The 10,146-nt window shown below is 37.7% G+C and overlaps 1 long non-coding RNA gene across 3 annotated transcripts in view; it reads left to right on the top strand.

Annotated features, from left to right (window-relative positions):
* Positions 1-263: 263 nt before the first annotated feature.
* Positions 264-10,146, top strand: part of LOC142602324 (uncharacterized) — a 19,669-nt gene continuing 9,786 nt past the window's right edge. For 2 of the 3 annotated variants that reach the window (XR_012836024.1, XR_012836023.1), the window contains exons 1-4: positions 264-394; positions 1,690-1,775; positions 1,909-1,956; positions 2,490-5,197. This is a non-coding gene — a long non-coding RNA (uncharacterized LOC142602324). The remainder of the gene's footprint in view (positions 395-1,689; positions 1,776-1,908; positions 1,957-2,489; positions 5,198-10,146) is intronic. The other variant, XR_012836025.1, reaches the window with a different exon arrangement.

Here is a 10,146-nt window from a genome sequence, read left to right as displayed (position 1 = left end):
ATGCTACAAACATGAACCGAGAAAAATCATGTCTGTTTGTTCAGTTGAGACTATAGCTTAGCAAAAGGGTGCTATCTGCCCAACTTTTCCATCTGATAGACCTCATGGGCTTCTGTAGGGTTTGTTTGTAAGTTTGTTTTTTTGGTTTTTTTTTTTTTGGTAGATCTAGGAACTCGGGTCTTTGGGGAGATAAAGAATGTCATTCAACTTAATAGACCAATAGCACACGATTAATCTTTTGGAATCTCTTCAACTTAGTTGGTGTTGGAAACCAGAAGCTCATTGAGAACATGTGGTGCCTACCTTCTTGACATGAAATTTCTGCCTCCTCTCCTGCTTCCATTTCCCACTCTCTGAAGAGCTCTGGAAGTCTTTGATTTTTCCAAATGTGTATGTAAGTAATTTCTAATACATCTGAATTGTCCCAATAAATTAAATTAGTCTAACTTTATGTGCTCTAACTCATGTGGAAGGACTGGGTCTCTTAGTTTGTAACTTCAATGATACTAAAGTTCTGAACAGAGAAGGGCTGAGAAGGATTTAGATCTTATTTGGATTGATAAAAATCAATTTTCTAGGACTGCTTCTAGTATTGTAGGAACAACTTTGTAAGTATGGCAAAATGAATAGTTTCTCTGACTAGATTTAGTTAATTAGCAGTATCCCTCAGTCTACTGCTGTGCGTTCCCTGCATGTACAGCTTTGTGTCTACAGTCTAGGCTTGATTTGGGGGGAATTATTTAGTGTGTTAATCTACCATCATTACAAGCTAAATTTGATTAAATTGCTTTCTTTTTGGAATTGTAAATAATAGCGTCTCCTCCAGAGTTTTAGAAAAATTAAACCAAACAAATCATAAGTGTTCTGTGTATATCATCTGGTTCTGATCACCTACTATATTTTATTTTCTAAATAGCAGTGGAACTTATTCAGCAAACAAATGAGTGGTCCAGAAACATGGTATTGATTAATGAGACATGTTTTCAACTTGCCTGCCATATAGCTCAGTGGTTTCTGAGTGTATTGGTGCATTGCAGTGTTCCCTGATCTCCCTTGTTAGCACACAGTTGGGAGTTGGTATTGCTTACACTACGGAGAAGGCAAAATACTGAAAGCAAATAGATTATTTGCTGTGGAACAGTGCCCTGTATTGTATTTATGGAGTGCTTAAAAGATCCTTTTACATTAATTATGATTTTCATAGAAGAAAGTCAGAAATAAGTGGCTGAAGTATTTATTACAGGAATATAGATTAATTAGAGGCATGAAATTTAAGGTAAATAAATAGAAGACAGTTTCCTAGTAACTTGTTCTAGCTCAGATGTTCAGAAAAGTAGATAAACTAAAAAACAAATAGTCCTAAAAGTTGCATTTCCTCTTTCAAAATGACCAGTTGTTTTCTGAGTGCAACAATGTATGCTATGGAAAGAGTTTAATGGAACAAGTGGTTAGTAAAATCCATCTTAGCAGTGATATCTGACATCCCAGGAATGATGCTTGATAAAGGATATGGTAAGAAATTCTTGTCTTTTTCTATGGAATTTACCAGTGATATGTCAAATTCCTTTAAAGATGTGCTATGCATGCCTAAAATACGTTCTTGCTTTCTTTTCATCTTTTTGTTTCTCCAGTTGAGCACAGCCAGGGGATAGTATTATATTAGTAATGGGTGCTGTGTTTCCTTCCCAGCCATTCTTGGGGCTCTGGACAGTGTCTGCACACCTTCTTGAAGCTATCAGTTGGGACTTCTCATCTTTTTCTAAAGAGAATATGGGGTAAATACTAACATCTGCTCATATATCTGTTGGATGTAGTAGTAGATTTGCAGGAGGTGGACTAATGGAGTAAGCCAGAGAGGCAGCTGTCAGGTTACTTTTACAGTATTTTTCCTCTCTTTTTCTCTTGAAGGAGCTGAAGTGTAACTGAAGTGGGTCTTCTGGAAACTTGAAGCTGAAGGTAGATTTACTGTCAAGAAAACTTTTCAAAGTATTTAACTCACTTTTCATCTTTTATTTCTGACCATTATACTTAGATGTACAAATGTGGTGCACATTCCCCTCCTTGTTTCCAATTACTGTTGTAATGAAAGATTACATACATAATTAAATTGGTTAAATTCTAATAGTCTACAAATATTTGAAGGATGCGATGAACCTTCTAAACTATTTTTGAGGTTACTCATTACTTCAATCAATTAATGTTTGTTTAAATGCAAACACAGCTGTTTCATATGTTTGTTTGGTTTTTACCCCTCTCATGAGGGACTCATGAAGTGAGCAAACGAAACACGTTGGGTTGACAAACTTTATTTCTTCAAAGCCCATAATCTCAAATGACATTCTTGCTCTCCAAATTGAGGGTGGGGAGGTGGATGGGAAATTGGCTTGGGTTTTGGTTGGGTTTTTTCTGATGTTGTTGCCTTCTGGTTTGTACCGTACCCTTGAAGCAATAAAATGAATAAAATTGAGCTTCCAGTAATTGTTTTTCAGATGGATCTTATCTCTGTCAGTGTGACAGCAAAATGCACAGACAAGTATGTTCACAGGGTCCCCTCTGTGCTGTATCTGGAATATGTATTTGTCTTACAGGCCCTGAGTGGGTATAAAAACCCAACAAATTTCAGTGCTTTTGACTCTCATCTCTGCTTGTGTCAGTGACCACACACAAACCCCTCTTTGCCCTGGGTAACGCTGGGCTGTATTTAAGCAGTGGCCACCCTCCATACCGTGAGGCAGGCTTCACCTAGTCAGGAGAAGTGATGGTGACCTTTTTCCCTGGAAAAACTTGGACCAACGTAATATTTGCCTGTGCCTTTCAACCCCTCTGATCTGAAATATGCATGGTGTAGCCCTATTTCACTATTACTTTACAGAAAATAGCACCAGAAATAGACACTTCTTTTGAATATCTCTCAAGAACATCTTTCTACAGCACGCTTCAACGATTCCCCATTGTTCAAGTTTTTCCAAAGACTTAGAATATTCTAAGTTTTCTTTCTTAACATATATATTTCCTTCCTTTTATGCTGATTTTTCTTTATGAACATGAAACACCTAACATTTTTGATATTTTGAGTGAGTAGTAAATACGGGATTAGTGAACTTGCACAAAGGGTTGGTTCACATTTTTTTCTTTGCAGTGTGATCTCATTAATGAATAGTCAAATTGAATTTGGAAAATGAACACAGGATTAAAAAAAAAGCTGCTTTGTACCTCTCAGATTTTACTTAAGTAATTAATGTTGACTGGATCTAATAAAAAGGTAGACTTTTCAATTTAACATTTTCAATTGATTGTTTATTATGAAATTCCTTATTCTTCTAATTTCTTGGCAAATAACACCGCCTAAAGATTCTGAGATCATTTTGGTGGAACCCTGCTGATTTCATTCATACTGAATTTTATAGATCTGAGCCTACAGCTATTATGAAACTTAAAAGAAAATGACAATTAAAGTGATTATTTCAGTAAAATGTTAAGAAAATTAACCTAATCCCTATTGTTAAGTGGACAGATTTTTTTTCCCTATGGAAAAAAAAAAATTATAACAATGACTCGTAAAAAAAAATTTAGTTTTCTGAGGTCTGGCAAGCTGTTCATATGTTAAACTTTATTTATATCAGAGGCATGTTTGCATTAGTCTAGATGTAGTTTCTTAGTAACTATTGAATCTTTTTTAAAAAGATGTCTAAAACAACGGTATGATTTAGATTCCTTAATGAAAGTAGCCTACTTCTACAGCTCAATTCAGTTTTCTTGCTAATGAATATTTAGCACATCAAACAGAGCACAATGGCTTGTTCCACATTTCATGCCAGATATCCAGTATCAAGTAGCTGTGAATGCTTCATGTCTGTACCATTTTGTTTGATGAGCAAGTACTGGTGAATGGGAAAAGTGTGGGTGCTTTGAAAACAGGAGCAGTTCACTATTCCTGCCGGGGCTTTGCTTCTGCAAAAGTAAACTGCACTTCAGTTATGAGTACCACAGACATGCTGGCCAGAGCTTGATTATATGTGGAAATTAAAACAGAAACAAAAAACAACAGTTCCCAGATGCTATCTGTATCTTCCTTTGGGGACCCTTTATTTCTCTATAAAGCTCTTCCTTTTTTTTAACTTTTTTTTTTGAAGATCCCTGTTTGTTTTAATCTTTATTCCTGTAATTATCAGTTGGAGGATTATAGACCTGATATTTATTTCCTGCAGAGTTACTGAAGTCTCATAAATTGATTCTATAAGAGTGCTCTTTAGCATTTGCTGTCCGGTTACTTTCATCTGTTTTGATCTCTGTTGTTGTCGTCATTGTTTGAATTATCTTCTCAATAGCTTGCTCCAAATTCACAGAACCTAGAGCTTTATGCCAATAGAAATTTTCCTTTTAAAAAAAAAAAGTAATCATTGCTCACAGTCAAACCTAATCTGTTATACAGTGTTGGTTTGTATTGCGTGATCTGCTGTGTTGCACTTGTGAAGTTTTTAAGTTGTCTCTAGTTGAACATCTTTATACTCATCTGAATTAATCTAATAAAAAGATTACAAAATTTTAGTGAGTTTTCAAGTCCATTTGATGTGACTGCAGGAAGTTTCCTTTTTGCTTTTCCTAATTATTCTTACTTAGAAACTACAATCTAGGCTAAATTTGTTAGATTTCTTTTTGTTGAATATATTTTTAAAGTCCATGGCTCAGTGGGGTCTTGATGAGAGATTCTGGTCCCTGTGCATCAGTGCATGATCATCTGGATCGCTTTCCATTGCTGGGAACCGCAGGTGGCCAAGTGGGTGAGTACAGGGGAAAGGCAGAGCAGCCGTCTCTCTGACTTGGCATGATTGACTAGTAGGGAGTTACACAAAAGGAGAGAATTGATTTCTAGGTTGGTTCCATAAGAAAAAATGAAACTTTCTGCAATTTCTCTGTGTGCATCTCCCTCGCCTCCCCTTCCAAATAACTTTTGAACCCTTTGGTCAGTTTTAAGCCTACTGGATCAAGAGGTTACACTACAGAAAGTTAATCGAGACGAGTGGTTGGTAAGAGGAGAGAGTCACCATGAGTGTCCTGTTGAAGAGGAGCCTGTGGCTTGGCACCAGAGAATTCATATGGAAAAGAGACGTGAATGCTTCAGGTAGATGAAAAGTAGCCATTGGAGATCAAGCGACACCCAAAGCCACAAAATTATGGGAACACTAGCAACACTGCTGTGCATAGAGCCTTTTTGGTTTTCTTTTTCCTAAGCTTTAAGGCATGTTTCTCTTTTTTTTTTTTTTTTTTTTTTAATCAGTTCCCCTTTGCTGTTCCTTCTCTTGCTGACACTACTCGTGCAATCTGATCACAGGTACCTGTGAGTCTCTGTAGATTCAGTCTTTCTTGAGTAACGAAGAGCTAAGCTTGCTTAAAATATATTTCTCTGGATGTAGGATTTCTGTATTATGCATTATACAGATGTATTTAGTCTGAAAAACTGCTTGAGAATATTTTTTTATTGGAAATAGGCAGTGCTTTTTTTTTTTTGAAATGTCTATATTTGAACTAGTACCTATCTTTAAGTTGAGGTCTCGAGCGCATATATATATGTGTATATATATCTTTGCAGCATTGCTACGAGGTCTACTGGATTGTTTTGCCTCAACTATGTAAGTGGCTTGATTTATTACTGAGCTGAGAAGGGCAGCAGGAAATCTCCATGTTTGTATACCCCAGCCCATCTTTAATTGTTTTGTAAGTAGTTCTACTTACAATGCATTATTCAAAGTAGAAATGTTTTTGGAAAATTCTTTTTTTGGTTAACTGGAAAGCTTTTATTTATTGCTTCCAGGTGATTTGCACTGATGTACATTCAGGGTGGTTTTCTGGCTTCATCTAATCCAGTTGATTTAGAAGTGGTTTTTTATTTTGCAAGTGATGTGAGTTTTTCTTTCCATTTAATCCTTGAGATCAGCTAGTGGATTTTACATAGAAAAGGAAAGATAAACTGACACTGTATCCTGAGTCTACTCAGAGTACTATGCAGTCCAGAAATAACATACTGTACTGACTGATGGAGCAAGCAAAATTTTCCTTTCCTAGCATATGTGATAGTTCTCAGAAATCCAGCTTTCATTTGCACTATGCCAATCGAAAAAGGGCTCTTTTCAGTATGAGATATTTCAGGGCTTAAATAGTCTCTTTGTACTAAGAGTATATGCACTCCTTTTTACTTTTGTTTAAATTTTTAGCTTTTTCCTTCTATGATTTTGAAGTGACGTGGGAAATAGAGCAATCTGCAGCTTCTGTCAGCTCATGTGAAAAATAAGGAGACTAAAGCGATGCGATTTGGGACTTGCACTTCATTGTCTTTGCAGTCTTGATCGCAACAGAGCGTGTGCTCCTGATGGGTTGCAGTGTATACAGCAGGTAACAAACCCACTCCTGTTCTTCCAAGTCAGGTCTTGGATATCTTTTTTTTTTTTTTAGTTGTCTTTCATACTGAAAAGTCATCTTGAACATAATGTTAATTAATCCCCTGAACTACATGGTACATAAAGCTTCATTTTCAAAGTGGAAAAGTAAGAGGACTGTGAAAGATCTCTCAGCTTTCCCTGTATTTCTTCCTTAGCTCAAAGCACAGGGGAAACTTAACCTGAACAAAAACTTTTCATTGCAGAAGTGTTCGCCTTTGGTGAAAATTGCATATTGCTGTTGAGTAACAAACTTTACAAGAGTGCCAAGTTACTTTTTCTTATTATTTGTAAAGTAGGTGGCTAAAAATGAAAGAGATGTCATCTCAGATAATGTCGGGGAGTGAGTTTGTTGGCTTGTTATGCTGGTTTGAGGAAGAAATGAAAACTCCTTTGGTCACTAAAGGAAATAAAATAGCCGAGATATCTGAAGCTTTGATCACAGTCTCAAATCTAAAAATATAATAAACTAAGTAGCACTGCAAACAAACAGAAGTTGAGGCATCAATAACAGAAACTGATAACCAGCTTTATGGGTGAGATAATTTAAAGTCTGTGCTATTTTAAAATAAAAGAGCAGTACAAGAAAGCCATTTTGAAAAATCTGAAAAAAAAAAAAAAAATCTTGCATTTCTGGGTAGCACCTTCCATCTTCAAACCCATTCTTTTGTTCCTGCTCTTAGGAAGAAATTAGAGTTGTTTATGGCTGCAGTGTCTCTTCTTGAAAGATAAGCCTAAATCTTAGCAACACAGCTGTATCTGTGAAGGTCAACAGAGGACAAAGGTCATGGCTCCAATAATGATGTTAAAAAGCCTCATAATTCTATAACTGATTTCATTTTAGAAGCTAAGAAAAGATTCCCCCTCAATAATTTAATGCCATGCTAGTATCAAACTTAACTATTTTCTTTGAACTGCAGGCCACTACTTTATTTGACATTTGTTTGTTGGGCCCATTCGTTTGGGAGAGGAGGAAGAGAGTGTAAGGGGAACCTGGGAGCTGCTGCACTGGAGCAGAGGTGTCTCGTGTACCACACCAAACGCACGCCTCTCAGGAACGCTCTAGCTGTGGTTATGGCTCTCCTAGCAAAAGGGACTCCCTGTGAGAAGAGAGTGGGATTTTGGGTGTATAACATTAAAACCTCATCTCTTGACCATACAAAAACCTCTTGAGAAGTCCTTCCCTGTTCTCAGTGGCACTTGGCTGTAGTTCTGTGAACGTCTTAAACTATTTATTTGTGTATTATCTGCTTTCGTTGTAAGCCAGATTTTTTTTCCCCCAGCCTAGTTCCCCACAAAGGCAATGACAGCTTGTGTTGGCACAGGCGATGCAGAAGCGAGCAGCAAATGTTAGCTGGAAGGAGGGAATGCTTCTTTCCATGGTGGCCGCTTACGCGTTCAAAGCATTTGAGAAACCTGCAACCTCAGAAACTGCTGATACGCGCATTCCCAGAGCTGTGTGGTAACTGTTCCTTACAGCCGCATTATGTTATTTACCTAAAGGACTTCATTTGGTATGTTGTGAAGAATTTCTTCCTAATATTGTTCGTAAGTAGCCTGGACTACATTCACTTTCAAACCAAACGTACCACTCAGAACACTGTTTATAGTAGCATTTTAAAATTTAGTACTTTATCTTGTTGGTTAGATGTTTTCGTGACTGGACTATAAAGTCAAAGGGTGCTTTGTCAGTGATTTCTGAAGAGTCAGGATTTCACGCTGAGTTGCTTTCCAGTAACAAATTTAATTCATGATTTCTGCCGTCCAATAATGATTTCTTCTTGTGAAGATACTCTGTTGTGACAAGTTCTCCCCTTTATGTGCTAAGTTGAAGCAGTTAAAATCCTGAGCTGTTCAGGGTATTATTTAAATACCTTTTGCAACCTTAGAAGTGAGTGACCCTGCTGCCCAGGCTAAATTCCAGTTTACGTAATTATAATCTACTACTGAAGAAATGCTGTGCAGAGGCCAAAACTAATGCCCGCACCGTTCGATCTGAATGGGGATATCCACAGAGAATGCTGCCCTGCAGAGATTCCGCATCTGAAGCGGTGTTTGCTGTGTAATGCTGCGGCGTTAGCTGAGGTATAAATTGCTGCCTTTGCTTCTGCCATCACCAAAAAAGGCTGCACAGATACTTAGGGTAAGCAGCAACAAATACAAGCCGGAACAGAGAAAGAACGGGCTTTAGGACTATCCAGAAACATTTATCGGTATTAAATGACACTGACAAAGCCCTTGAAATTATGATAAATCAGTCAGAACAATATTTGATGTGAAGCAATTAGCCCAAAGAAGGTCTGGAGGTTAATTCTGATGCTTCAAAGGGCCTAGGGAAAAGCAAAAATGAAAGGTTAAAGGAGATGATCTTTTGTTTAAAGGAAACAGAGTAGCATGCTTTCATTTTTTCCTAAAGATTATTATCAAAGAAGTTTATAACAAACATGGAAGAATAGAACAGAAATGTTGCAGGAAAGAAAGATTCCTTTATTAGGAAAACCTGTGACTGTTGGAATTGGTAAGCACTGAACAGCTGACATGGACGATAGCATGACTTTTATCAGAGGTTTACAAAATTAGGCAAATATCTGTCAGGAATAAGTATACCTCAGTTATTCTGCTTCTGGGCAGGAGGGTGGACTAGAGGGTCTGTTGAAGTCCCCGGAGTTGTATTTCAAGTTGTTGTTGGTTTTCCTGTGTCCTATTCTCTGCTGATTCTAATTCTGGCTGTTAGCACATGCTTTAAAAGGCTCACTGCATACCGGGCTTTGGCAGATTGAGATAGCTGAAGGAGGCTCCCCAGGATCAGACAGCCAAATGATTGTTAGGCAGAAATACATGTGAAATACAAAGATCCAGGTGATGCTAAAACATGCTGCACAATTGCAGTTCTTATTTTTCCCCTGTTCTTGAACAACTGAAAAAATAGAGCCAGTAGTTCAGTAGTATCAGCTTCCCTGCCAAGTCTGCCCAGCAAGGACCAGGGTGTGTTTTGGAGCTGCTGTTTACTAGTAACCAGTCTGGGGCCATGAAATACCTGTGCCCAGCAGTGATTTTCAGTCTCTGGGGAACTCAGCTTGACTGGAACCAGCAGGTTAAAATTACTGGTCACCTCTCCTCTGTGTTTAGAGCAGTGTCACAGGGAAGCAGCATCTCAGTCAAATCTATTACCATGATGTAGTTCATAAGGCCTTGTCTATCTATTTATTTTTTATAATGCTTTCCATAGCTGCTGAAGTTTCAGGTCCTTGTGTTTATCTGACCACTTGTCTGAGAGGAAGATTTGGGAAGTAAGCAATTCCTCTTCTAGGCTGCTGCCCTCCTTGTGTGGTCTGTCCCTCAGGCTCAATACAGCTGTGACTGCTTCTGTGAAAATCGCTGTCCTGTGGGGATGCATGAGGCACCCATAGCTATTGACCATTTTATTACCTGTTGTATTTATCATGAAACTGGAATCATGAGATTAAGTTCAATCTCTTTCTCCACGGTCTTTTGTGTCAAATCTTTCTGATAAAGAATAATGAAATCCTTATAAAGTCTTTACAAGGAAGAAGCAGAAGCCAAAAAATCAAATTAAGATTTGACTTAGGGCAGCGCAGTAAATATGGAGAACTTTCATGGCCACTGAGGTTTACAAAAAAACCCCAAAACATACTGAGGAAGAGCAGAAAACAACTGTTCTTAAAATAAAGCATTCCAAAGCAGGCACAGA

This window comes from Balearica regulorum, chromosome 6, assembly GCF_011004875.1.
Source record: "Balearica regulorum gibbericeps isolate bBalReg1 chromosome 6, bBalReg1.pri, whole genome shotgun sequence".
In the NCBI taxonomy this organism is placed as follows: Eukaryota; Metazoa; Chordata; class Aves; order Gruiformes; family Gruidae; genus Balearica; species Balearica regulorum.
This window is presented reverse-complemented; position numbering and strand designations above follow the sequence as displayed.